A 26774-nucleotide genomic window follows, 5' to 3' on the forward strand; every position below is an offset into this window, starting at 1 on the left:
ACTCAACCCTCATCGAAACGAACCTGTGAAAGACGAATATTCGTTTCCTGTGCGTTTGTCGGAATACTGCGACTTTGAAAATCGTCTTCAATCGTTCAAATGAAAATGGCCTAAGTATCTGGGAGGACCGACCCCCGAAGAATTAGCCAGAGCCGGATTTTTCTACTTGGGCGAAGGAGATAAAGTCAAGTGCTTCAGTTGCGGTGTGTCACTTCACCACTGGGAACCGCAAGATTCGGCCTACGTAGAACATGCTCGATGGTCACCGAATTGTCATTACTTACCCTTAGTGGGACCGAGACATTGAAGTAACTTACCATAATCTGTTCATGGATACTTTACAAGAGAACATTCGTGCTTTGCCTGTAGAGTTGAGAGAACGCATTTACCGAGAGCTGGTCAAAATACAAGTGAAACGTAAAGAACAATTGCATCCGTTACGTCACCGGTGTTTGAACCACTGGTACCTGAAGGCTATACAAGGACTGATTGAGTTGAAAGTGTTCCATTGGACAGACATTGATCAACGACCCCTGGTTTTAAAAAGGAATGGTTTGGTATGGACGATTCTATCTACTACATGGTAAATGTACTGCATCGAATTCCAGAGGAAGAGTTAACGAATTACCAACATCTTGTACGCAATGTCAACTTGGTGAAAGAGGAAACTTCTGAACGAATTGTAACGTGTAAATTAGTAACTAAACGATTTAGATTCGACAATGAATTAAAACTATGTCTGTGCAAACAGTACATGTCTTGTGTCAGACCAAAGAGGATTTAGTATGACCTATTCATGGATACTTTGCTAGAGAACATTCGTGCTTTGCCTGTGGAGTTGAGAACTGATCAAAATACAAGTGAAACGCAAACGCAAAGTTATTCAACCGTTTTTAAATTATGCTCTGTTCCAAAGTACAAGAAGACTGATTATGAGTGGATATTACATTAGGCACAAAGTTAAACGAGGCTATTGGCCACCACCCAACGATTCCAAAAACAGTGTATATACTTATGGATACTTTACAAGAGAACATTTTGGGCTTGCCTGACGAGTTGAGAGAAAGGATTTACCGAGAGCTGGTGAAAATACAAGTCAAACGTAAAGAACAATTGCATCCGTTACGTCACCAGATCTTTAACCACTGGTACCTGAATGGTATAAGAAAACTGATTCGTCAGAAATTGTTTCAGTGGTCAGACATTGTTCAAAACGTTGAGGTCGCCAATGATGTACATGTTCATAATTTTGGTTACTTCGACATTCACTTACTGCAACGTATTCAGGAAGACGGGTTAAAGGATTACCAACATTTGCTACGTGGAATCTGCTTAGCGGAAGAGAAACTTCTAAACGAACTCTGACGTTTCGGTTAGAGTATGTAACATTTAAATTCCCTACTGGAGAACGAAGATCTCTGGCTAAAAATGTACGTGTATTGCATCCGAAAAAAAGAGAATATAAAAACAGGCTGCCATGCCACGACTTATGTCACATGTCATTGAACAGATTCCGTGGAAGGAACTCAATGACCATATTCAAACCGTGGATCATTACCATCGATTATTACAAGAACTGTATCCATTCAATTTGGGTCGACAAGTGGTGTGTGTCTTAGTGACTTGTTTTCTGGGATTTCGTTTACCAGCCGATTCTTTGTGGACTCTTTACGATCAGTACTTACCACCTCAATGGCCTTAAATGGTCACGAAAAACTCCTTTTGCTCAAAGCCTTGCGGTTTCATCTGGATACTTCTCGACCTCAACAGGAAAAAAAGATTCGTCAACTTTTAGCTACCCAAGACGTGTATGACGATGTGTGTGTAGCTTGTGACTTACATCCCCATTGGACAGATGTCCGTGCCTGGAAAGAATGGGGTTTTAAGGCTTGGACCCAAGAAGTGGCCCAGTATGCACGAGAGTTGTTCAAGGAAAAAAGTTACTTTTCAATCCGTGTTAGTGACGGTGACAGAAGAACCCGTCACCCAGGACAGGACTGTCGTGGACAGGCCTGAAAGACCCTTTCGGGAGGACACTTGTGTGACCTTACCCCCTACTGTAGAACTGGTTAGAACATTACCCAAAACATGTTGTTGTACCGACACTTGTGTTTATTCCACGTTAATGGTTATCATGTGCCTTTTATTCTTGTACTGAAGCCTTTGGCTTTTATGTATTTTTGTCTTTCGTATTCATGTTTGAAAACATTCAATAAACGTGTTCTGAAAAAGTATATAAACTCTTGTCTTGTTTGGTTTCGTGTCACAAGTGACATTTCTCACACTATGGCTACCTCTACTGTCTCTGCTTCCTCTTCCTCTACTGTCAAAGTCATCGACGAACACTTAGATCGTGCCAGTTGGGAGGCTTTGTATCTTCGCCATCCCTTTAACATGCTCATTGCTGGACCTAGAGGTTCTGGCAAAACCGAATTCGTCAAACGTTTGATCGAACATAAACATCATTTCATCGATCGACCACCTCAGCGGATCGTGTGGTGTTAAAAAGAGTGGCAATCGGCGTACAGCCTCTTGCGAGAAAGTCAAGGCGATTCCATCGTGTTTGTGGAAGGCATTCCTAAAGAAGACGACAGCATCGTCTCTGACTCCCGTCAAACCCATTTGGTCATTTTCGACGACATGTTAGGAGAAGACGAAGAAGAAATTAAACTGTGGTTCACGCGCAAAGAGCATCATCGTAATGCCAGTGTCGTTTACATCACCCAAAATTTGTTTCAACAAAGTAAAGCCCATCGCACCATCAGTCTCAATGCGCATTACGTGGTCTTGTTTAAAAGCCCTCGAGATAAATCGCAAGTGCAAGTCTTAGCCAAACAGTTAGGAACGCCTTGGCTGACTCAGGCGTACGACGATGCCACTCAAACGCCACACGCCTATTTACTCGTCGATTTCAAACCTACGACCCCCGAGGATTTGCGATTTCGTACCCACTTGTTTCACCACTGGTGCCAAGACGGAGGGCCTGTCCTGTACACGTCTCCGTCCTCGACTTAATTTCACTCACCATAAAAAAATCTATAAAAACCTCAGACCCTTTTTAGTCTGTCTCACACAGTTTGAACATGACGTCCCTTCAGTCGCATCTTCCCGTCAAATTGATTCGTGCCTTGTATGGTATCAGTTGAGAAAAAAATCCACAAACACGAGCTCGTGTCTTAGAAGCTAGTCTCAGAGAAGTCTTACGATGGTTCACGGTGACGGCACGTCAATTACTCCAAGGAATCATTCAGATTCCTCATCAAACCAAACGCTTTTTCGATCGAAACAAAGTCGCTTTGGTCCAACTGGCCGATCCCCGCATCGACACTCAAACCAAAAAACAAATCATTTTGAAACCTGGAGGGAGCGGTACTCTAGGAGGGGTCATCATTCGCTCTCTCTTAAGATGGGATCCTAATGCCCCCAAACTTCTCCCCAAGAAAAAAGTCCAACGAAGCCCCAAGAAGAAGAAAAAGACCAGGTCCCAAAGAAGAACTTCTCCAGTGGCGGGACCCTCCTCTGACCAGACACCACCCCGGAAAAAGAAAAGAAGCCCCCAGAAAAAGAAACAGAGAAAAAGTCCCCAGAAAAAGAAAAGTCCACAGAAGAAAACTAGTCGCAAGAGAGGCACTTCGGCCAGGACGCAACCTTACACTCGCAAACCACGACCTGCCACGGCAGTGACTGTGTCTCCGGCAGCCTCACGTTCATCCACTTCTCCGTTGATGACACCAAGAACTGAAGAGTACTTGGAGACGTTGATCACACCAAGAACTTCTCCGTTGATGACCCCCAAAAGAACTTCCCCAGTGGCAGGACCCTCCAATTTAGTGGCAGTGGCTGCTGCTCACAAAGTACCTTCTCCCAAAATCAAAGTTCAAGAAAGATCGGGCATGTTACAAAGTTTACTGGATTTGTCCAAGCAAGAACTGGCTCGACTTAGTCCGTTGCGTACATCTACACGACGTGTCATGCCTGTCCTCAAATTGATACGACGTAAAGACAATCAGTGGCGACGCGTTCCAGTATAAAAAAGGCCTGTGACCAAGTCGGGGGTATCAGTGTTTTTTGGTGCTCCTGAAGACTCAAAGATGTCACCCTCCAGAAAACCCCAAGGAAAGAAAAGGAAAGGACTACCACCACGTTTAGTCAAACATGGGGACATGTTATCTGTCCTGTCCAAAGCTTCTCCACCTCTACGAAAAAAACTCATTCAATCGGCCTCTAAGGAGGTCATCGATACCGTGTGCGAATGTTGTTTGAACGTCTTGAAAGGCACGATCCCTTTGTCCAAACACCAGAAACAATGCTTAGGCAAACATCGTCACGTTCTTCGCCAAATGGTTCAAAAGAAAATTCCAATTCATCAAAAAAAGAAGATGTTGGTCCAACGTGGAGGCATTTTACCTCTCTTGTTAGGCCCCTTACTGAAAGGAGTCTTGGGAACCATGTTGGGAGGACTGGTGGGAGCAAGATAAAAAGGCCCTCGGAAGTCCCAAGATTTCAGAATCGACCCTTGACAACCCCATGGAAGGACGAAAACTAGCTTTAGTGCCTTACAAACAATGGATGGAATACCATCGGTGGCAAGAACAACGCACCCCGCATTAACCTCCCAATCCCCATTTGAGCGAGATGTCCCAGTTACAACACGAATTGCAGTCCTTGATGGATCGCCAAGATTTGTCCGAAACAGAAAAATCGCAAAAGTACGTTCAACTCTTGCAACGACTGCAACTCTTTCACCAGAAAGCTTTAGACGAAACAGCTCTACCCACTCTGAAAGATTTTAAGACCTTGATGAAAAGTCCAGCACCATCACCAGTACCAGCACCAGTACCAGTACCACCACTACCCGTGACCAAGACAGAAAAAGGAGAACACGAAGAAGAAGAAGGGTTTCAAACTCCACCAGAAAAAGTACGCAAGTTAACAACACCACCTACCTCCACAACTGGATGGATTAAAAAGATGATGGCCACCCCTTCTTCATCACAAGAGAAAAAGAAAGTGAAGACAGAAGTGAAGACAGAAGTGAAACAAGAACCGATATCCCCCGCTCAGACATTCTCCTCTTCGACACCTATTGCCGGTCGCACACGCAAAGCATTGCAATCCAAGAAAATACCCCAAGAGAAAAAGAGTAGCATCCTCCAAGAGTGGGTGTCTTATTAACACACCAATCAACACAAAAAATAAAAAATGGAAAAAGTCTTAGCCAGCATTTACTACGATCCCTCCCATCCTGCAGGTTATGCAGGAGTTCAAAAATTGTATCGTGCTGCCAAAACTCAACTGAAAAGTCTCCGTTTACCTCAAGTGCAACGATGGTTACAAGAACAAGCTACCTACACTTTACACAAACCCATTCGACGCAAGTTTGCCAGAAGTCCCACCCGAGTGGAAGGCATCGATCATCAATGGCAAGCCGATTTAGCCGATGTCTCTCATCTGGCCAGCTACAATCGTGGCTACAAATATTTGTTTTGTGTCATCGACGTCTTTTCCAAATTTGCCTGGGTCGTGCCCTTGACTTCCAAATCCAGCAGCGCGTTAGTGCGAGCCCTGCAACGAGTGTTGAAACAAAACGGTCGTCACCCTCTTCGATGGCAAACGGATAAAGGCACCGAATTTCTGAACCAAGCTTTCCAAAAAGAATTAAAGAAACGTGACATTCATTTTTTTACCACCGAGAATCCCGAAACCAAAGCCAGCCTCGTGGAACGTTTTCAACGCACTTTGAAAGAACGCATGTGGAAATATTTTACGCATCACCACACTCTGAAGTACATCGACATCTTACCGCACCTGGTGCAAGTGTACAACCAATCTTACCATCGAAGCATCGGACGTGCCCCGCAAGACGTGACTCCCGACAACGAAGTGTTGGTGTTTGAGCGCCTGTTTGGTACGTCCCCGACGAGGGCTGTCCCCAAGAAAAGTGGAGACTTGGCCGTAGGAGATTGGGTGCGCATTGGCAAAACCAAACGCACTTTCGACAAAGGTTACTTACCTAACTGGACGACCGAATTGTTTCGCGTCACTGGACGAGTGCATGGCCGTCATCCTGCCGTCTATAAATTGGAAGACATAAACGGAGAAGTGCTCAAAGGAACGTTTTATTTGCCCGAGTTACAACGTGTCACCAAAAAAGAAGACGACGTGTACGACATCGAAAGCATTCTCGAACGCAGAACCCGTAAAGTGGGCAAACGACGTGTCAAAGAAGTCAAAGTACGTTGGAAAGGATATCCACCCAGTTTTGATTCTTGGATCGACGCTTCGCAAGTCATCGACTATAAAAAGAAGTGACCATCATGCCCTTTCACACAGCAGACGCAGCTACGTCGAACACTCCTCCTTCACCTAGTTCTTCTGTGCAAGATTTACAAAAACAACCCTTGTGGGTGTGGTGTGGGGAACGTGTGCCTAAAACGCAAATCGTCTTTTTCTGCCAAATCTTCGTGGTGTATTGTGTCATCGGGGCAGCCATTGCCAATTTGAGTCTGCAACAAGGAGACAAACAATTGTGGACCATTTTATTGAGCAGTTGCATCGGTTACCTGCTTCCCAATCCCTCCCTGAAATTCTCCTCAAACGGGAACCTTGTGTCCAGTGCCAGTGTCAGTCACCACTCCAACAACAACCACAACCAGAACCCCATTTTGGGCGGAGACACGCCTCTGACGTCCAGTAACCCCTCGGACAGCCACAGAACTCTGGAATTATGCGTCACGAAAACCAATTTTACTTAACCTTACCCAGCGACAGTTCCATGGAGGTGTTTCCCCACAACACGTTGTGCTGTTACACGGCCAAATTACCTCAGGCCATCCCCTTGGATTACGAAGCCCATTGGGAAGTGGCTTTAGTAGAAATGATTCACCCGACCCAAGTCCTCAATGTCCTTCCCAATCAAAATTTTTTTCATGTGGAAGTTCATGACGAGCAAGTACAACAGAACTTGAATAATGTCAAATATGAGAAGAAAACCTATAATGACAAAACTCGAACGTGGACCTACCACTTGTTTATTCCCCCAGGCTATTATTTTAGTGGTCAACATTTGGTCAGCATCATAGCCACCAGGTTTAATGGCGTGTTTCTGAAAGCTTTGGAGGAAACCAAAAATGGTGTCGTCACCCTGGAGTACCACAAAACAGCTCGTCGCTTCCTGATGAAATTTTCTGAGGGGCGTAAAATCATGTCTTTCTTATTTTGTCCTGAATTGTTTGACATGTTGGGCGGAGACATGGAGATGAGAAAGAAAGTTGAGCAAAAAGGTGAGCTAACAGTGATTTCCGACAACGAGACTTTTAGCAAGTTCTTTCGTACCCCAGTAGAACTGAATCGAGGACTGAATTTGATGTTCGTGTATTCCGATGTGGTGGAATACAACGTGGTGGGACACACCTCCGTACCGTTACTGCGTGTCATTCCTTTCAAAGTGGATTCTGCCACGAACACTGACGAGGAAGGTGGAAACACTTACCACGTCCACCGCGAATTTGTCCATCCTCACTATTTGCCCGTCAGCAAGTCGTATTTGGACACGGTCAACATTACTATAAAAGGAGATTTGGGACAAAATATTCCATTCACCAAAGGAAAAGTCACAGTGAAACTCCATTTTCGAAAACGGTTCTCTCACGACTCGTAAGTCATGTATCCAGTGTACCGAGGGGTTGCACGACAGCGAGGACACGGTTTAGGAGACATGTTAAAATCGGCCTTTCGTTCGGTGGCCCCCGTGTTAAAACCGATGGTGACACGCGGATTGCACGCCTTGAAAGATGCGGCACTGACGCAAGGCAAAGAATTTCTCCAAAATGTCATCATCGACAAACAAAACCCTAAAGAAGCCTTCATGAGGGCAGGCAAAAATGTCTTGCTGCAAACGGGTAAAGACATTTTAGGCCGACGAGACACACCTATAAATGCCCTGCACGCTACCGAGTCAGGCATTCAGCAAGGACAAGGCAGAAAGAGACGACGAAGAAAACACCCTTTCACCAGACTTCAAGCTAGAAAGGCCAAGAAAAGAAGAACCGTTCGAGACTTAGACGTTTTCGATTATTGAGAAAGAGACAAAAAAAAATGATGCACCGAGAGTCTTGCGCTTGTTCCAAGACGGAACTGGATATGTTTGCCATGCTCCCTACCATGATGACCATGCAAGAATCCCAGTGGGTGGAATTTCACCCGGTCTCCTCATTGACCGATTCCGCTCCCATCGAGTTTGAAATCAAAGGACAGCCCGAAGATTACATCGATCTGAATAGCAGTTACCTATACTTAAAAGTGAAAGTGATGGAAGCACCCAACGATAACCTAGCCGATGATGATGCAGTAGCTCCCGTCAACAATTTCATGCATTCCTTGTTTAGCGAAATGGACTTGTACTTGAATAACAAACTAGTCAGCAGCAGCATGGATACTTACCCTTACCGAGCCTACCTGGAAAATCTCTTGACGTACGGAAAAGAAGCCAAGAACACTCATCTGGATGCCTGCGTGGTATGGAAACCTGACCAAACGAATAGGTTCAACGCCGTTACAATTGCCGGGGATGCTCAAAACTTATCGGGATTTGTAGAACGACGAAAGAAAATTGCTGGAAGTCGTAGTTTAGAACTAATGGATCGCTTGCATTTGGACATGTGTTTACAAGAAAAGTATTTGCTGAACGGGGTGAATGTCCGCCTGAGACTGAATCGCAGCAGTGCCGCTTTCCATTTGATGGCTGATGATGGTTCCACTTACAAAACCATCATCCAAGAAGCCAGACTCTACGTGCGTCGCGTAGAAGTGTTACCTAAAGTGGGAAACGGCATCAGTCAGACGTTGAGCAGAACGACCGCCAAGTATCCGATCCGACGCGTGGAAGTGAAAACCTTCACCATTCCTGCTGGACAGCGATCCATGATCGAAGATCATCTGTTCCAAGGACAGTTACCCAAGCGTTTGATTGTTGGTATCGTCAAGAATTCAGCCTTCAACGGGGCCTACCACGAAAATCCTTTCAACTTTCATCATTACAATGTGTCCAAAATTGAAGTCAGTCGCGATGGCAAGACCTTGTGTACCCGACCTTTCGAGCCTAACTTTGGTGCCGCGAAGAATTATTTGAGATCGTACTTGTCCCTGTACGAAGCTACCGGACAGTTAGGAACCAACACCAGTCACGGCATTACGTACGACGATTATGCAGGAGGCTACGCTTTGTGGGCTTTCGATTTCACTCCTGACCAAGGCAGCGACGAGGGACATTTCCACCCTATAAAATCCGGCCAAATTCGTGTGGAAATTCAGTTTGCGAGTCCACTGGATGCAGGGAACACAGTGAACGTCATCCTGTATGCAGAATTTGATAATACCATAGAAATCAACAGTTTGAGAGAAGTCATTCTAGATTACTATAAGTCATGGAAAATTGTTATCCCTCTTTACCTAGTGGAGAAACTTTAGACATGGAATGTGAGGAGACCGTGGAAAAAGAAGAAGTGATCATGATGAAGTCGAGATGGCCAGAACAAGAAGCCCATTTAGTCTGCTGTTTTGCCAAACACTTGGTCGACAAAATGACGGAATTGATCAAGAAAAATTGATATGGATGTCAAAACGATCATCCCAGTCAAATTCAACACGATAAATGCCTGATGCTGAGTCATGAAGAAAAATTGAACGAGTACCTGGACGAAGCTTGGAGTCTCATCTCAAACGAAGTCGTGTTACACCAGTGGTATAAAGACTTGCGTGACCATTCTTGTCCACCATTAACCACTCAAGAGATCTATCGTATCGAAGCTCTCCTGAATCAGAGTGAGGAGACGAAACGAAGAAACGGTTATTTGTCAGACATTTTCAAGCAAAAAGTCAAGATCGAATTGACGACTTATTATTACCTGTGAAGAAAAAAAGAACCACACAGATCAATGGATACCTGGGAACTTTATTATCTTTTGAACCACAGTTCGTATACAGCTTCTTGGAATCCTGTCGTCTGTGCTAAAGATGAACTCCCTCATCGCAAACCTCAAGACCATCAAGCTTACGTGATCAACACGGACGACAGTCATCTCCCAGGAACCCACTGGGTAGCCGTTTACTTTCCTCAAGAAGGATGTGTGGAATATTTCGATTCGTACGGATTGCCCCCTTTGGAAGACGATATCATCGACTTTATGAGAAGAAATGCTCAGACCACCCGATTCAATAATGTGAAATTACAAGGCACACATTCCTTGGTGTGTGGACAATATTGCGTGTATTTTCTGCATCATCGCAGCCTGGGCTATTCCTTAGAACATTTAGTGACTCATTTTGATCCTCGTTCTTCTTCAAGAAACGATGTGAAAGTAGATCGATGGTTTTGTGACCATTATGCTTATCTTTTGTCTCAAGCTAGGAAACGTAGTGTCCATCAATGGCCTAATGATTTCCAACAGTGGAAATCACAACGTTGTCAGCCCTGTTTAAAGTAGAGTGTGAACTGAGAAAAATGTTTGATGTTATCATGTTGGATTATTGTTAAAAATGTTAGAAATGTTGTTGTTTAGTGTTAAGTGATTTTTGAATAAAAAATGTTGTGTTTTGAAAAAAATGCCTTTGTCTTTTGTTTAGCTATAAGAATGTTGGATTGATGCTCTTTCACTTCTTACTATCCCTCTCATGACACCCACTGAACGTTGCGGCTCGAAAACCGTGTGGGGATGTTTTCCTTCACGTCCGCGCTTTGACTTTAAGAACCGGGGTTGTTTCCAGTCTAACCATCCATTGTCGACTCATCCTCCTACGAAGATGTGCTCCAAACTAGCTAAGCTCAACGAAGCCTACGTGAATTTGCATAGGGTCAGACACAGTCTGATACCGAAGCCAGAAGAAATAGAGAATGTGAGAATGCTAAAAGTCACTGAAGACCTGATAGAAGAACTCTTCAGAGAAGAAGTGAACAGGGAGAAAGAAGAATGGACAGAGAAGTACAGACTTCAGAGACAACAGCAGCAGCAGCAACAACAACAGCAGCAGCAACCTGAACCTGACAGAGGCTTTGTCGATTGTCGTATCGACACCAAAGAATTCTTCTTCTCTTTCCGAAGAAGCAGACCTACCGCCAGAAAGTCTATCCTCAGAGGACATCGCATTCTTAGAAACTAAAAAAAGATTGCCATAGCAAACAAAAAACAAAAAACATCCCTTTTCAGGGCTACCCAATACTCTAGAAAAGAAATAACCATCCATTTGCCAATGTGTGTAGGTAGAATAGTGTGAATATAAACACTAACTCTTTTTTAAAAAATGTGAGGGTATGTGTTTGTGTGTTTGTGTATAAGATTTTGTGTTTGTAAGTGCTCAAGTACGTTGGTATGGATCGTAGATTAAAATGATGTCTTTTTGGTGTTTGAGGTGTATATTTGGAGTTAGATTGGATTGCTTTGAGTATGTGAATAGTCTATTGAAGTGATTCATAAAAAAATTTTTAGAATAGGAATGGGTAGCATAAAAAAGTGAGTGAGTGTTTCTTTTAGGTCCGCGCGTTGATTCTTTGGTCATGATCTAGGTAAGATCAATTTTATGTTTTTAGGGGGATGTTTTCCTTCACGTCCGCGCTTTCACTATAAATTGAAACTCGCTGGGCAGTCTAGCTACCCTTGTTGATTGATCAACAGTAAAAAATGAGCAGCAGACTGACTAAATTGATGGAACTTCAGATGCATCTGGAGTATGCCAGATACCTACTGAACGAGCTGACTGCGGAGGCCCTTGTGGAAGAAGTGAGAATAGAACAGGAGGAGGAGGAGAGAAAAATGAAAGAAGAGAATGAAAGAAAGAGAGAGATCAGGTGTCACCCTATGATGAATCGTGTGTGCAAGGTGACACCTGAGGCAAGGACATCTCGCCAGCCTGTAGCTGAACCACAATCACAACGAAGACAAAGACAAAGAAGACAGAGGGAAGAAGAAGTGTTCACTATTCCGCAAACGGAGGAGTGGGATAGTGAAGCCACTCACCCCCCCCCCCGTCTGCTCTTCAAACGAGTCATGTGAATTGGACTAATGATTGGAGTAGACGTTGTGTCTGTGGTGCCAGACCCGGAAGGTGCCACCATTAACAAGGTGCCTCTGAAGTTAAAAACAAACAGCCCTTTTCAGGGCTACCCCAATACTCTAGAAAAGAAATAACTATCCATTTGCCAATGTGTGTAGGTAGAGTAGTGTGAATATAAACACTGACTCTTCTTTTCATAGTGTGAGGGTATGTGTTTGTGTGTTAGTGTTTGTAAGAGCTCAGGTATGTTTGTGTGAATAGTAGATTATGGGTTTCTTAGCGTATGTGGAGAGTATAGTTTCGGTTTTATTATATGAAATGAAATGAAAAAAGTAGGGGGATGTTTTCCTTCACGTCCGCGCGTTGTTTGGTCATGATCTAGGTAAGATCAATTTTATGTTTTTAGGGGGATGTTTTCCTTCACGTCCGCGCTTTTCGTATAAGAACCCACATTATTCGTCGTTCAAACCATTCTACAGAGAAGATGGCTTCGAACCACCTAGATAAATTTCAAACATTACAAGACGTCCTTGACAATTTGGGCATGATAGAACAAATTTTAGTACGACTCAATGAAGACCACTATTCTTATAGTCCGCATAGAGTAAAAATGGAAATTAACAATTTAAGAAAAGCAAAGGATATGATAAGTGGTGTGATGAAGGAAATAAAGGAGGAGAAGGAGGATGAAGAGGAAAGGATAAGAATAAGAAAATGGAATGAAAAATTTGAAAAAGAAGAAGAAAATGAGAAGAGGAAGAAAGAAGAGGAGGAAGAGAAGAAAGAAGAGGAGGAGAAAAAAAGAAGAGAAAGTGTAGGTGAGAAAATAAGAAGTTGGTGGAGAAAAAGAAGAAATTAGAAGCAGAAGAAGAAGAAGAAGAAGAAGAAAAACAAAAGGCCCTTTTCAGGGCCACGCATATTTCTCGAAAAGAGAATGACTTTTCAATTGCCTACCCCTTTTTTTAATTTAAATTTAAATTTAAAAAATTTTTTAAAAAAATCCCATATTAAAAAAAATCCCATGTTAAATTCCCCTTGTACGTAAAGTCACCCACGATTTATTCCCATGTTAATTCCCATTGTACGTAATCTGACCCACGATTTTTCGCCATGTTAAATTTCCAGTGTACGTAATCTGACCCAGGGGTCTCTGTAATGCTAATTTCCATTGTACGTAAAGTGCCCCTGTTCACTACTGATATAATTTGCGCTTACATTAATTTGCATAAAACAACAGATGTCGTTATGACTTATCGATTTCCAGGTCAATAAAATATTTTCCAGCATCCGCAGCAAGTTGTAATGAACTAGTTGAAACATAATGAATTTAAAGATTTAATTCCTGTAAAAACAGCCATGTAAAGGTTTGCAAACACAACGGTTTTTATGTTTTATTAGTTTATCTTATCTATGTTTTGTATTTAACTTTGAAAAAGACCCATTAAGAGTCGAAAGCGTTCAGGCTATAGTCTGACTACAAATACCCGTTTGTTTGTAAACACCCCCCTCCCCCCAACGATTTCAATAATGGAAACGTTTGATGCGATAAAAAGTGCACAGAACTAAGTCAAATGACTCACTGATTTATAATTTCTAAACTGACTATGACCAGAATGGCACTAATACTGGCATCCCCTGCACCTTTTATGCTTAACGGACTTTCCATACCAACACGGCTCCATATTGCGTACACTATGGGTTAGTTTATTTCCATCAGACAACATAATGACGTAGTTCATCCTATTCGGTAACTGCCGGATAATTCCGTAAATTACCATAACCTTGTGAGTTTGGAATTATATCCCTTTGCACACGTGAACATAGAAGTTAAACCGCATGTTAAATCCACGTGAAAGGCAAATTTGTTGATGTCATTCTTTTCCTTTGCTTGTTTCAACATTTTAATTATCGGAAGCAGACGACATATGTATGTCCAGCTGTAGTCTTTCACACACCCCTTTGCTGAAAATGGACTTATCCAGGAACTGGAAATGTATCTCGATCATGTCCGTCTATTGAATTGAAAACTTCCGTTAAGCAAGAAACGCGCAGATGATGACAGGTTAGGGCCTTCTACTCACAGTCAGGTTAGACATTATAAATCGATCAATGAATTGACTAAGTTCGTTGCACTTTTTATCACATTAAAGGTTTCCATTACTGAAATCGGTGGGGGTGGGGTTACAAACAAACGGGGAAGTATAGTCAGACTATAGTCAGATACTACTTCTTCACTGTTTGTTGTCAGTTTATTGCATATATATATATATATATATATATATATATATATATATATATATATATATATATATATATATATATATATATATGAATCGTTTGCATATCGTCTTTTAAATACTATAATTAGTTCCAAGAATATTTTCACTGGCTTAGATGATGCATTTAATTGGAAAATAATGGCGCAAAATAATTTTAAAAATTGTGATATTTGCAAACCTAAAACAATACAATCGCAATAAAGGGAGGTGGGTTTTTTTTTTTTTTTTTTATACCCATGTATGTGTAAAGCTTAATATTAAGCGTGTGTTCTTCATCCACAACAAAGTGATTCTACCTGTTGGAAGTTATTATGGAGATGTCACATAACAAAGTGATTCTACCTGTTGGAAGTTATTATGTAGATGTCACAAAACAAAGTGCATATGAATGTGACGTGTTGTTTAGAAATAGCGTATTTACTCACCTATATATCCAAATCAACTGCAACAAGCACATATTTGCCGTCACATAATGCTCCAAGAAATCGGGGTCTATTCTGTTTCAGTATTAAACAGCAAAACACACAACATAAACCCTGATCACACTCTTTACAGCTGGATGTCTTAAACTCGAGCATAAAGTAGGTTTGTGTTCAACAAGTTGTTCATTGACTTGCAAACGAGTAGGTATTTAAACTTTTTTTTTCACCTTCAAGAACGTGAAGAAAAGAGAACAAAAATAAAAATAAAAACGTTTCGCGTACGGGCTAATAAATTCTTAAATGACATTTACTGCTATTCGTATTTTATAAGTTAATAGTTACTGAGCAATTTGAAGATTTTTTGCACCCAGATTAATGCACGTTTATACGATCTAGACAAGAAAGGAAAGAAATTTACGAAAAATAGGTTAAATAGTAAACTTGAAATATACAAAGCAAGAACATCGTCCCCACGTTTTTCATGAGCTTTCATCCTTTTCTTTCCCCTGCCACAACCACTACGATACGAGCCCCGCCCAAATGGAATGTGCGTCCATTTTTCAAATTCCAATTTACGGTCTTTTCTGGACCTTGCCAGAAGCTGCTCCGCAACAGTGCACAAACACGCATGGAAAAGCGAGATCACATATTGTAAACATTTTGCATCCCAAAAGAGACATACAAGATACAAAATTCATAAAAATTAAATATCAAACGAGCATGCACAATTTTGTGTTCGAAATCTAATATCTTTGCAATTCCGACATGTACTTTCAAGAAACATATTGCCTTTTATTTCTGCACAGATTTTGGGCCTTCTGGAAGATGTTGTTGTTGTAGGGTTTAACGTCATTTTTCAGCACAAGATAGGCTATACATGGCGCCAGTATTAATGGTGGAGGAAGAACCCGGGAAAACCCCGGAAAGAACCACCGACCCACGAGAAGCTACTGGCAAGCTTTCTCACATACCCATATAGGCCGAACCTGAGACTCGAACCCACGGAGACAGAGGTGAGATGGCAGTGATCCGTAACGATGAGCGTTTTGGACCACTCGGCCACTCCCCCCGCCCTTGGGGAAGAAAACAAGCACATGTACTTGAGCACTATCACTGACACTACGTATGAATCTGAATATAAAAATAAAATCCTGGCCTAGTTACTAACTTTTTCAACCAAGTCGATGTGAACCAATAATCTTCTTTTTAATTATTCCTTTTATTCTTTTTTCTGTGTATCCTGTAACTCAACCTTTCAACAATGAATAGGAAAATCACGTCACTGTCTAGGGTTGTCTCGATCCCTTCCCTATCCCGCCCGATCCCCCAATTAATAACCCTTTAACCCACTTGGCTGTTGCCACCACACCTCACAAGAAGAAATGTATATAGTGTAAAGGTGATCTGATATATTGCACAATTGGCATATTAGAAATTACACACTTGAATTTAGACACAGCAAGTTCCTCTCCCTCTCTCTGAAAAATATGTTAAGGTTAACAATGGGGGGGGGGGGGAGGTAGTCCGAGTTTCCTCTGACCCTTGTCACCCCATATTTGATATTTAAACGTTTATGTTGGGGTGGCAAGGGTCAGAGGAAACTCGGACTAGGTGTTCACCCCAACATAAACGTCCAAAAATCAAAACTAGGGTTGCATGTTTTAGAGGAAAAACTCGGATTAGGGGAAAGGCTCCCTACAGAATACATAATACAGCTCTTACATACATCGAATACATGTATATTGGTTACATGTTACGCAGCTTCACATACCGTTCGGTTTATCAACCCACATAACAATTCAATAACATAAACATGGACCTTGTCTGTCTGAAAATGAATTCAGCCTAAAGATCGATATTTCGAAACACGAGTCCATAAAATGACATGTACAATTTTTGTGGGAAATAAACTCTATTAGGCCGCTATAATGCCAGCTGTATATGAGCCCGATACGTATAACACTGATTAAGAGAGGGAGCGGAATATTTACACATAGGCATACAAGCAGTACTTAATCAGCTGATAACGTACGAAACATAGGTATTTTTTCAAACCTACCTTCTATAATGTCCCTAAACAACACATCCGGAGACTGTTGTCCTTTCATTGTGTCTTGTAAGAATAACGGAATTTTGAGATCGGGTCGCGGTGCCAGTCTCATTTCAGTGTGTAGACAAAATAATTATCATATGCACTCAAGTTTCAAACCCAGCCATTAGCTGGTTGTTGAGGATATTCGGTAACAGGAAAAAGCCGGTCTGGCATAGTAGGTTTAGATCAAACTGAGTCGCCATTCATAAAAATACAGTTGGGAAGGCACTATGTTCAAATGCCTCATGTCCTAAAGTAACGACTTACTGAGTCACAGTCGTAACAATAATCTGGTACCGGTCGATACTGACACGTTTTATACCGCCCAAAATAGTAGTACAGGCATATATTGTTACGCTTGTTCACCCCGTTTACAGGCACTGTGGTATGGGAATTCGTGTTCTGTGAACACATCTCTTTAGTTCACTGCGCCACGGGCTGTTTTGGTCAGACAATATTAAAAAGCTGGTCAAGTTTTATTGTGTCTCGCCTGCAGTGGTGTAAGACATAGATCGCTGTCAGCCGAGGTTCGCACGCGTCGCAGCCATACTAGTTTGCATTAACGCTTCATGGCAAAGCATTTATAACGTGTAGGTTTAGCTTTCTCTGTCGAAATAAATAAATTTCTCATTAAACTTATTGGTTGATAGCTGTTATCCGGTTTTATGCGCAGTTATAATTGTTTTAATACGTGGTACGGTTTAGCGCACGTGTACTATAACGAATACAGAAAAAGGTGGTAACAGAATGTTGTATCTTTCTTTTAGTATTTCGTCTCAAGGTCGTAAGGTTCGGGTGCGGTGACCTTTTTATATCTCTAGCTGCTCATAGCAGGATCATCTTTCGTGTCCGTCGGTTGAAATATTCGTTAGTAGGCCATACAACTAAATCGCCTGACAAATACCAGTTAAATCTGGCATGCATATTGGTATGCCTCTGTTAATCTAGTCCCACTTGGACCCAATTTTCTTTTATTGATGCATGTTTGATTGCAGACCTTACATGCAAATGCAAATCTTAGATTTTCATGCAAAAAAGGAATTCTTTTTATTTTTATTTATTTATTTATTGGAAATAAATTTACTAGCTTTCTTACTGGGGGGGGGGGGGTTTGCAGTTGAGGCATGTTTTACAAAAAATTACTTGTGCTGGACTTTTTGCGATTCGTATTGCAATAATTTTTTTATTTTTATTTTTCGTTTTTGCGTCCTTTCTCCATGTGTCGCATATTCTTGAAATTGCTATACAATGGTTTATGGACAGGATCGTCGCCAGTTTCCCCTGGATAAAACCGTCTTCCTGATTAGGCGTCGCCCTAGGCGCGCCTCCCCTCTTCCCCGATAAAAATAGCGCAAACTCTTCGAAATAGCGCCACCGGGGAATGTGTGGATGCGCATGTATTCCTCACGACGGCCCGGTTGATGGAACGCGACTGTTCCCAACACAGTGCCTGAAAACTTACCTAAACACGAAATGTTATTGTTGTAGGGTTTAAAGCCATTTTTCAGCATAAGATAGGCTATACATGGCGGCCAGTATTAATGGTGGAGGAAGAACCCGGGAAAACCCCGAAAAGGACCACCAACCCACGAGAAGCTACTGGCAAGATTTCTCACATACCCACATTGGCTGAATCCGAGACTCGAACCCACGCAGATAGAGGTGAGATGGCAGTGATCCGTAACGGAGAGCGCCTTATACCACTCGGCCCCCACTCGGGGCCCCAACACGAAATGTAACAGCAAGGACAGACGGACAATGATAACGCTATATATCTCTACTACATTCGTGGTGGACATTAAAAAGGTACAAACAGCATCAAGGACTAACAGGGTTTAGACTTGTTTGTCAGCAAATTTGGGAATACCACTTGTTTAAAATCAGATTCATGGACGTCCGCAGGGAGGGGGAACAAAGTAAAAGTCAGTGGGATATATATGGACAGCGTTCTTTTGCATACCATAGCCCAGCAACGTTGAATGAATTGCCCACTGAACTTAGACACAAAGACACAGTGATCACATTCAAGAGGGCTCTCAAAACTCACTTATTTCGACTGCAAGAACAAACTTAAAGACGTAATAATGTTTCCTACCTTAAATATTCTCAGCATGTGTTTTAATGTTTTCTATTGTCATGGTGTTTTTTTTTTGTAATCATATCATTATATGTTTTTTTATCTTATAGGTGTTGTCGAATGTTGTAAAGCGCTTAGAGCTTCTAAAGATTAGGCGCTATACAAAGTCCTCATTATTATTACTATTATTATATATATATATATATATATATATATATATAGAGAGAGAGAGAGAGAGAGAGAGAGAGAGAGAGAGAGAAATTGTACACAATTGATTTTTAAAAGGGGGGAGGTGAACACGCTCACGAACTGTGATCAGATCGAAAGGTCAAATATAAATGTTTCTGTTTACACTTGAAAACACAATCGTTTGGAGGGTTGGGGTGGTTTATACACTTTTGTTTTATCGTTTATGAATAATTACGTTAGAATGTGTGACCCTCGCAAAAGTTGGCGTAGGAAATATCTGCGCCTGATATCTATGCGGACGTGGCATATAAGTTGAAAACAAAACTCTTTGATGTCCAGAATAAGGGGGAAGGCAATCGGCGAATGAAATGAACGGTGATCGTGTAGAGATTTAAAAATAAAACTGAAATGATTCAATTTACAGTTACGAGAAAAAGATAGGAAAGGAAGGTAATTATAATACGATATGACCCTTATTAGATAGACGAAAACACTTTGTAGTCAAACGCAGAGCGTATGGTCGGTGTATTTTCTAATTTTTCTCAGTCAAAAAAATTTGTTTGGTTCTACTTACATTGAAAAAATATTAGGGTGGGTAGGTCGGTATAAACTTTTTTTGTTGTTGTTGGTCAAAACGGATGAAAATGAAGCATAAACTTGAAAAGAAATTAGGTTTTTTTTAATGAAAACTATTTTTTTTTTCTTCGAATTTTGTTCTCCAATACTATTGTAGGGTCGGCAGGATAAAATAGGGTCCGTCGCGTAACCAGAACCATACATACTTGTATGTGGCCTAATTTGAAAGCCTGCAGTTACACTAAGAAACAGATATGACATTTGTTCCTTGCCATTTTTACTTTGCTGTAATCAAAATTTTCGACAATAATTTGTCCAAAAACAAACTGCAGTTTTTCTCAAATCGTGTCTGGAGGACACAGGCACATTGATATGTAACTAATCTAATTTCTGTTATTGCTGTTCTTATTTCTCAGTTGATAAATCAACTACGGTATATTGTATACTTTATTACTGACAGTTTACATGTCGTGTAGGACTGTGGTGATCTATTTTAATCAGACTGAAACATAGCCAAACAAAGACATTGTCTTTGTTTGGCCAGATAACATAACCAGCTCGCCTAGATAACAGTTTAGGTGCGAGGGCGATAAAGAGAAGTAAATAAAAGAAATTTTAGTAACCGAACATTTAATTTTCGGTGGGTGGTGGGTGGCAGATGGGTGGGTGGTGAGTGGGTCTGGGATTTTCTTTACAGGCAGGATTTTTTTGTACGTCATGATAATTTTTATTTCTACAAATAATGTAATGGACATAAAATCTTTTTTTCTATAAATCAGATCAATAATTTTTATTCAAGCTATTTGATGGTAGGATTTTTTTCTCCGTAATTTGTAGCCTTGCCCACCCACCTTCCCCGAAAATTAAGTATTCGGTCCCCATATGGCTATTACTTTTAACACATAAACCGAAACTTAGCTTGTCTTTGCAGACAAATATTGAATAAAATAGGATGAATTCGTTTCTCTCCTCATAGATGAACTTTTTCATCAAATGCCAACAAAACATTAAAAAAAATTACGATTTATGTGCTGCGACCATATGACTGCTACTTCCACTGTTCAGCTGACATGTTGCGTCGACCCCACCCCCCCATCGAATTAGACATGTTTATACTTTGAGTTACATTGCCGATGCGAATGGAGGCGGTAAGTACAAGATAAGATAAGAAATGTTTATACGTCAATTCATATACTGTTCCGTTATCTAAACATTGCCTTCCTCATCAAACAAAAGTACAATTTCATGCATGGAGTTGTTAGTGTTGATAAGCTCTAGTGACCACTGAAGCAGGGAAACGCCATTATTTGGTTAAGAAACATTTGACCACTGACCACAGAAAGTTGGCGACAAATGATTTGATATAGGAACTTTGACGGAGAGGTGGTAAGTATGTCCATTTTGACCAGGTGATCACCGTATAAACGTGACTGTTCGAACAGGTTTATCTGTATTTTAATAAGCATATACGATATTTCATATAATGAACAGGGCCCAGGGTGGTGGAGTGGTGTAAAGCGCACGCCTTTACCAATCACTGTCATCTCACCTTGTCAGCGTGGGTTCGAGTTTTGAGCTCGGATAATGTAAGTATGGGATAAAGCTTGCCATCATCTTCCCATAGGTTGGTGGTTCTTCCATGGTGTTTTCCAGGGTTCTTCCGGCACTATTTATATTTGTCTGCCATTTATAGCAGCCCATCATGCGCTGAAAAATGGCGCCAAACCCAAAACAACAACAACAACAACAATATACAACATATAATGAACATGTTTTGTCCTTTCAAATGTACTCGATATCTTAAACATTGTACGAGATATCTGAAAAAGTTTATGATATATCATATCGTGTATGATATATCAAGTTTATCGAGCAAAAAATAACAATTTGACTTGCCAAGCAAGGGATGTACCATACAATTTCAGGGGCGAGTTGGGTAGCTGCGATTTCGATTGGATATCGTTTTTACTTGGTAATTGTTTTCTTATTAAAACTAATATGATGGATAGTAGGTTATTTTGGTTCTATCTAAAATCATAGCAAAAGTATGTTTTCAAGTTATTCAACTCAACCCCTCACACGAAAATTAAAATGGTCGGTCCCGTACGGTTATGCGCGTCGATCATCTCTGCTATCTGTAACTAAATTGACTCAATAAGTGTTGAAGAAAAAGCTGCTCTCCGTCCTGCGCATGCGTTTGAAACAAATGCCTCTTACATGTATTTGTAATATTTGAATACACCAAGAAGGTTCTTTAGTGACGGAGGGTGTAAACGATGTGTACACCACAACTGTAATACTCTGCCTCAGTCATTTTTAATGCGAGCAAAAGACGTATCCCTTTAAAAAAAAAACTTTACATTTTACTCTTTGAAGAATGCATACAATGTACCGTTACTTAAGGCGAGTAACTCTCGCAAACGTGTAGATATGTTGAAGCCTATTTATACAACAATTGTCCCTGTCAACGGAGTGCTTGTTATAGCAAAGAATTCGTGAGCAAACTGCGTTCCAATAAGGGGACATTGTACTCATTTATATTGACATACAGCCATATATAATTCATCTCAGCTCTGATAGATCACGTATAAGCCTGCTATCCTTAAATGGAATATTGACAAGTGAGCGAAGATTTAATATTCTGAGTGGCAGGAACGGCTCTAGAACAAGGCGAACGAAGCAGCGGCATTGTGCCCGGCGTGTACAGGAAATCAACTCCGCAATGCAATATTTTTGCTTGGGGCCCCGCTCATCACTTGCTGTTTTCGGGCCCTGCATGCTGCCTTGGGCCACGCACATCCTAGGGCCGGGCCTGCTGAGTGGGTGGGGAGAGGGGTATCTTTTGAACGAGACTATATATTTTTTTTCTGTTACTTCACGATAACCTTTGTACTAATATAATGGATTAAATAAGTCATGTTTTTCTTAACAGAGCAACAATATAAAGTTTTAAGGTATCTGGGGCCGGACATTTTCTTCAAACCTAAATTCCCCCTCCCCCTAATTAATGGTTAGTCCCTAAGTCAGGTTTCCGTTTACCTGGAGGACTTTGTATCAATATTTAGTTATGTCTAAAAGCTGATAATGCTATGTTGCATTCCCACCTTCGCCTTTTGAACTCGTTCGGTTTCTTATCACTGCTTTTCCTAAAGTATTCAACGTATTGCCACGAAGCTTTCCCAAACTATTCAACGTAATGCCACGAAGCTTTCCTAAACTATTTAACGTATTGCCACAAAGCTTTACACGCATTCATCCCAAGATTTTGCTGTTCTTTACCAAAAGACTTCCTATGATGCTTAGTTCGTCCCAGATAAAAATAATGCCGATCTTAGATTCGTATTAAAATATCTTAGACCTTGGGTCAGTTATTATCCCTCCAACGATGAATGGACAGTCACGTGGACATGGAATTTTCACCAAAATGACTGTTTATAATGTCTAATTTCTTATAAATGAGAATGGTATCAATCTGTCACCAGGTACGTCCGCCATAAATAAATGAGAATGGAATCGATCTGTCACCAGGTACGTCAGCTATAAATACATGAGAATGGTATTAATCTGTCACCATGTACGTCCGCCATAAATAACTGAGAATGGTATCAATCTGTCACCAGGTACGTCAGCCATAAATACATGAGAATAGTATCAATCTGTCACCAGGTACGTCCGCCATAAATAAATGAGAATGGTATCGATCTGTCACCAGGTACGTCAGCCATAAATACATGAGAATGGTATCAATCTGTCACCAGGTACGTCCGCCATAAATAAATGAGAATGGTATCAATCTGTCACCAGGTACGTCAGCCATAAATAAATGAGAATGGTATCAAACTGTCACCATGTACGTCCGCCATAAATAACTGAGAATGGTATCAATCTGTCACCAGGTACGTCCGCCATAAATAAATGAGAATGGTATAAATCTGTCACCAGGTACGTCCGTCATAAATAAGTCAGAATTGTATCAATCTGTCACCAAGTACGTCCGCCATAAATAAGTGAGAATTGTACAATCTGTCATCAGGTACGTCCGCCTTAAATAAGTGAAAATAGTATCAATCTGTCACCAGGTACGTCAGCCATAAATAAGTGAGAATGGTATCAATCTGTCACCAGGTACGTCCGCCTTAAATAAGTGAGAATGGTATTAATCTGTCATCAGGTACGTCAGCCATAAATACATGAGAATAGTATCAATCTGTCACCAGGTACGTCCGCCATAAATAAATGAGAATGGTATCGATCTGTCACCAGGTACGTCAGCCATAAATACATGAGAATGGTATCAATCTGTCACCAGGTACGTCCGCCATAAATAAATGAGAATTGTATCAATCTGTCACCAAGTACGTCCGCCATAAATAAGTGAGAATTGTACAATCTGTCATCAGGTACGTCTGCCTTAAATAAGTGAAAATAGTATCAATCTGTCACCAGGTCCGTCAGCCATAAATAAGTGAGAATGGTATCAATCTGTCACCAGGTACGTCCGCCTTAAATAAGTGAGAATGGTATCAATCTGTCATCAGGTACGTCCGCCATAGGGGGAGTTGGCGGTTAGGTCGATACTTCTCTATAATAGATGGTTATTGCAGCATGGGGCTCTTGATGAAATCATTGTTAATAAGTTGTTACTAAATAAAAACCGTGTCGATCTTAAAGCCAATGTGTCCGCCATGGTGGCTATCTTGAAAATCTTTAATCAAAACTCATCCTAAAGGAATGGTCGTGTCATAATAAAGTTTTTACTTAAAAACCGCTTACTGTAGCTGGTTCCAAATGAAAAGGAAGCCAACATGACCTCCTACAATTTGAAAAACTCTTACAAGATACTTCAGAAGTCTATAATGCTGTAGGCTCGCACATGACACAGAAACTGACTGAACTCTTCCAGTCAATGCGGACTCAAAGAACTATACCGTAGGAGTACAAGGATGCATCCATCTTTTCCTCAGAGAAGCGAAAAGGTAAAGACAATCCTGCGACTACCATCGGGGGTATCTCCTTGCTGTCAATAGCCGGGAAAATCCTGGCAGAATTCTGGTGAATAGCTCTCTTCGCCACTTCTTCATGTCTCCTGCCTGAGACTCAGATTGGCTTTATGAAAGGACGTAGGATCACATACATGGTGTTTGCAGCTCGTCAACTTCAGAAGAAATGGCAAGAACAGACCTCAAGCCTGTGTACGAAATTCATCGACCTGACAAAAGCCTTTGACACAGTCAGTCTTGGAGGCCTCTGGAATATATGGTTCGGAAATTTCATGCTGGTATACTCGCTCATGTCATGGACGACGGCGTGTCATCTGAACCATTCACAGTCAACAGTTGAGTCAAGCAAGGTTGTGTGTTGGCCCCAACCCCTTTCTGTATGATATTCTCTGCCATGTTAATGATGCTTTCCGCTGTGATCGACATTAAATACCGGTCCGATGACAAGCTCTTCAGTCTGAGGAGAGTGCGAGCGAAGTTGTTAGTGGAGGTATCTGTTCGTGATCTCGTATTTCGAGTCCCCTGAATGTCAAGTCTGCGTTATGGACCATTTCACCTGAGATTGTGACAGTTTCGATCTCACAGTCAGTATAAAGAAGACAGCCTTGATGCGCCAAGCTACACGTGAAAAGCATTACGTAGAGGTTACCATCAAAGTAAACAGTCAAACATTCCTAACAGTAGATAAGTTCTCCTCTCTTAGCTGTACATTGTTGTATGCAGTCCACATCGATGATGAAACCAATACCAGAATCGTTACAACACTGTGTAACCTTTAGCAGGCTACGCGCAAATGCGTGGGATCGCAGATACATCGGTCTACAAAAAACTGAATGTGAACAAGGATATTGCATTGGCGACCCAACTGTATGCATGGAAACTCAGATGCTCTGTAAACACCATGCCAAGAAACTAAACCATTTTCCCCATGTGTTTCTACGTTACCATTTGCATATCTACGTTACCATTTATATATCTACGTTACCATTTACATGTCTACGTTACCATTTATATATCTACGTTACCATTTACATATCTACGTTACCATTTACATATTTACGTTACCATTTACATGTCTACGTTACCATTTACATGTCTACGTTACCATTTACATGTCTACGTTACCATTTACTTATCTACGTTACCATTTACATGTCTACGTTACCATTTACATATCTACGTTACCATTTGCATGTCTACGTTGTTGAGTTTAATTATAGTAGCGTTCGCACAATTGTGCATGTGCCACTTTTTTCTGGCTGCACCGCAGCCTGCTAGTTGTTCCTGGGGAAGGGATGGTGCCACCTCCCCCAGGCTTTTATGGATTCAAGGAACCCTGATAGTTTGGCCTCAATCTGTGGGTCCATAAAGGTCCCTACAGTTGAATGGTTGGCTGTCATTAGTGGGAAGGAGAGCTCGGGACGGTCCTGCTTGCTTTACATCGCTGGTTTCTTGTTGCATTTACCTTTTTTTTTTTTTTTTTCGAGATTTTTTTTTTCCTCTTCAAAATGTTCTAAAAGGAGGGGGGATGTCTACGTTACCATTTGCATGTCTACGTTACCATTTACATGTCTACGTTACCATTTACATATCTACGTTACCATTTACATATCTACGTTACCATTTACATGTCTACGTTACCATTTACATATTTACGTTACCATTTACATGTCTAAGTTACCATTTACATATCTACGTTACCATTTATGTATCTACGTTACCATTTATATATCTACGTTACCATTTATGTATCTACGTTACCATTTACATATCTACGTTACCATTTGCATATCTACGTTACCATTTGCATGTCTACGTTACCATTTGCATATCTACGTTACCATTTGCATGTCTACGTTACCATTTATATATCTACGTTACCATTTACATGTCTACGTTACCATTTATATATCTACGTTACCATTTGCATGTCTACGTTACCATTTGCATATCTACGTTACCATTTACATGTCTACGTTACCATTTACATATCTACGTTACCATTTATGTATCTACGTTACCATTTACATATCTACGTTACCATTTGCATATCTACGTTACCATTTACATGTCTACATTACCATTTACATA

At 41.1% G+C, this 26774-nt stretch overlaps 1 protein-coding gene across 2 annotated transcripts in view; it reads right to left on the reverse strand.

Annotated features, from left to right (window-relative positions):
• The window catches only part of LOC149775116 (beta-1,3-galactosyl-O-glycosyl-glycoprotein beta-1,6-N-acetylglucosaminyltransferase-like), a 60616-nt gene that overhangs the window by 32773 nt on the left and 1069 nt on the right, over positions 1–26774 (reverse strand). Inside the window, exon 1 of one of the 2 annotated variants that reach the window (XM_089944512.1) lies at positions 16809–17184. The exons of the other annotated variant lie outside the window; for it this stretch is intronic. The gene's annotated coding sequence lies outside the window, so the exon portion shown is untranslated. Of the gene's footprint in view, positions 1–16808; positions 17185–26774 lie in introns of those variants that run through there. 2 annotated transcript variants of the gene reach the window in all.

This window comes from Sinohyriopsis cumingii, chromosome 19 (genome assembly GCF_028554795.1).
Source record: "Sinohyriopsis cumingii isolate HCF-2022 chromosome 19, ASM2855479v2, whole genome shotgun sequence".
In the NCBI taxonomy this organism is placed as follows: Eukaryota; Metazoa; Mollusca; class Bivalvia; order Unionida; family Unionidae; genus Sinohyriopsis; species Sinohyriopsis cumingii.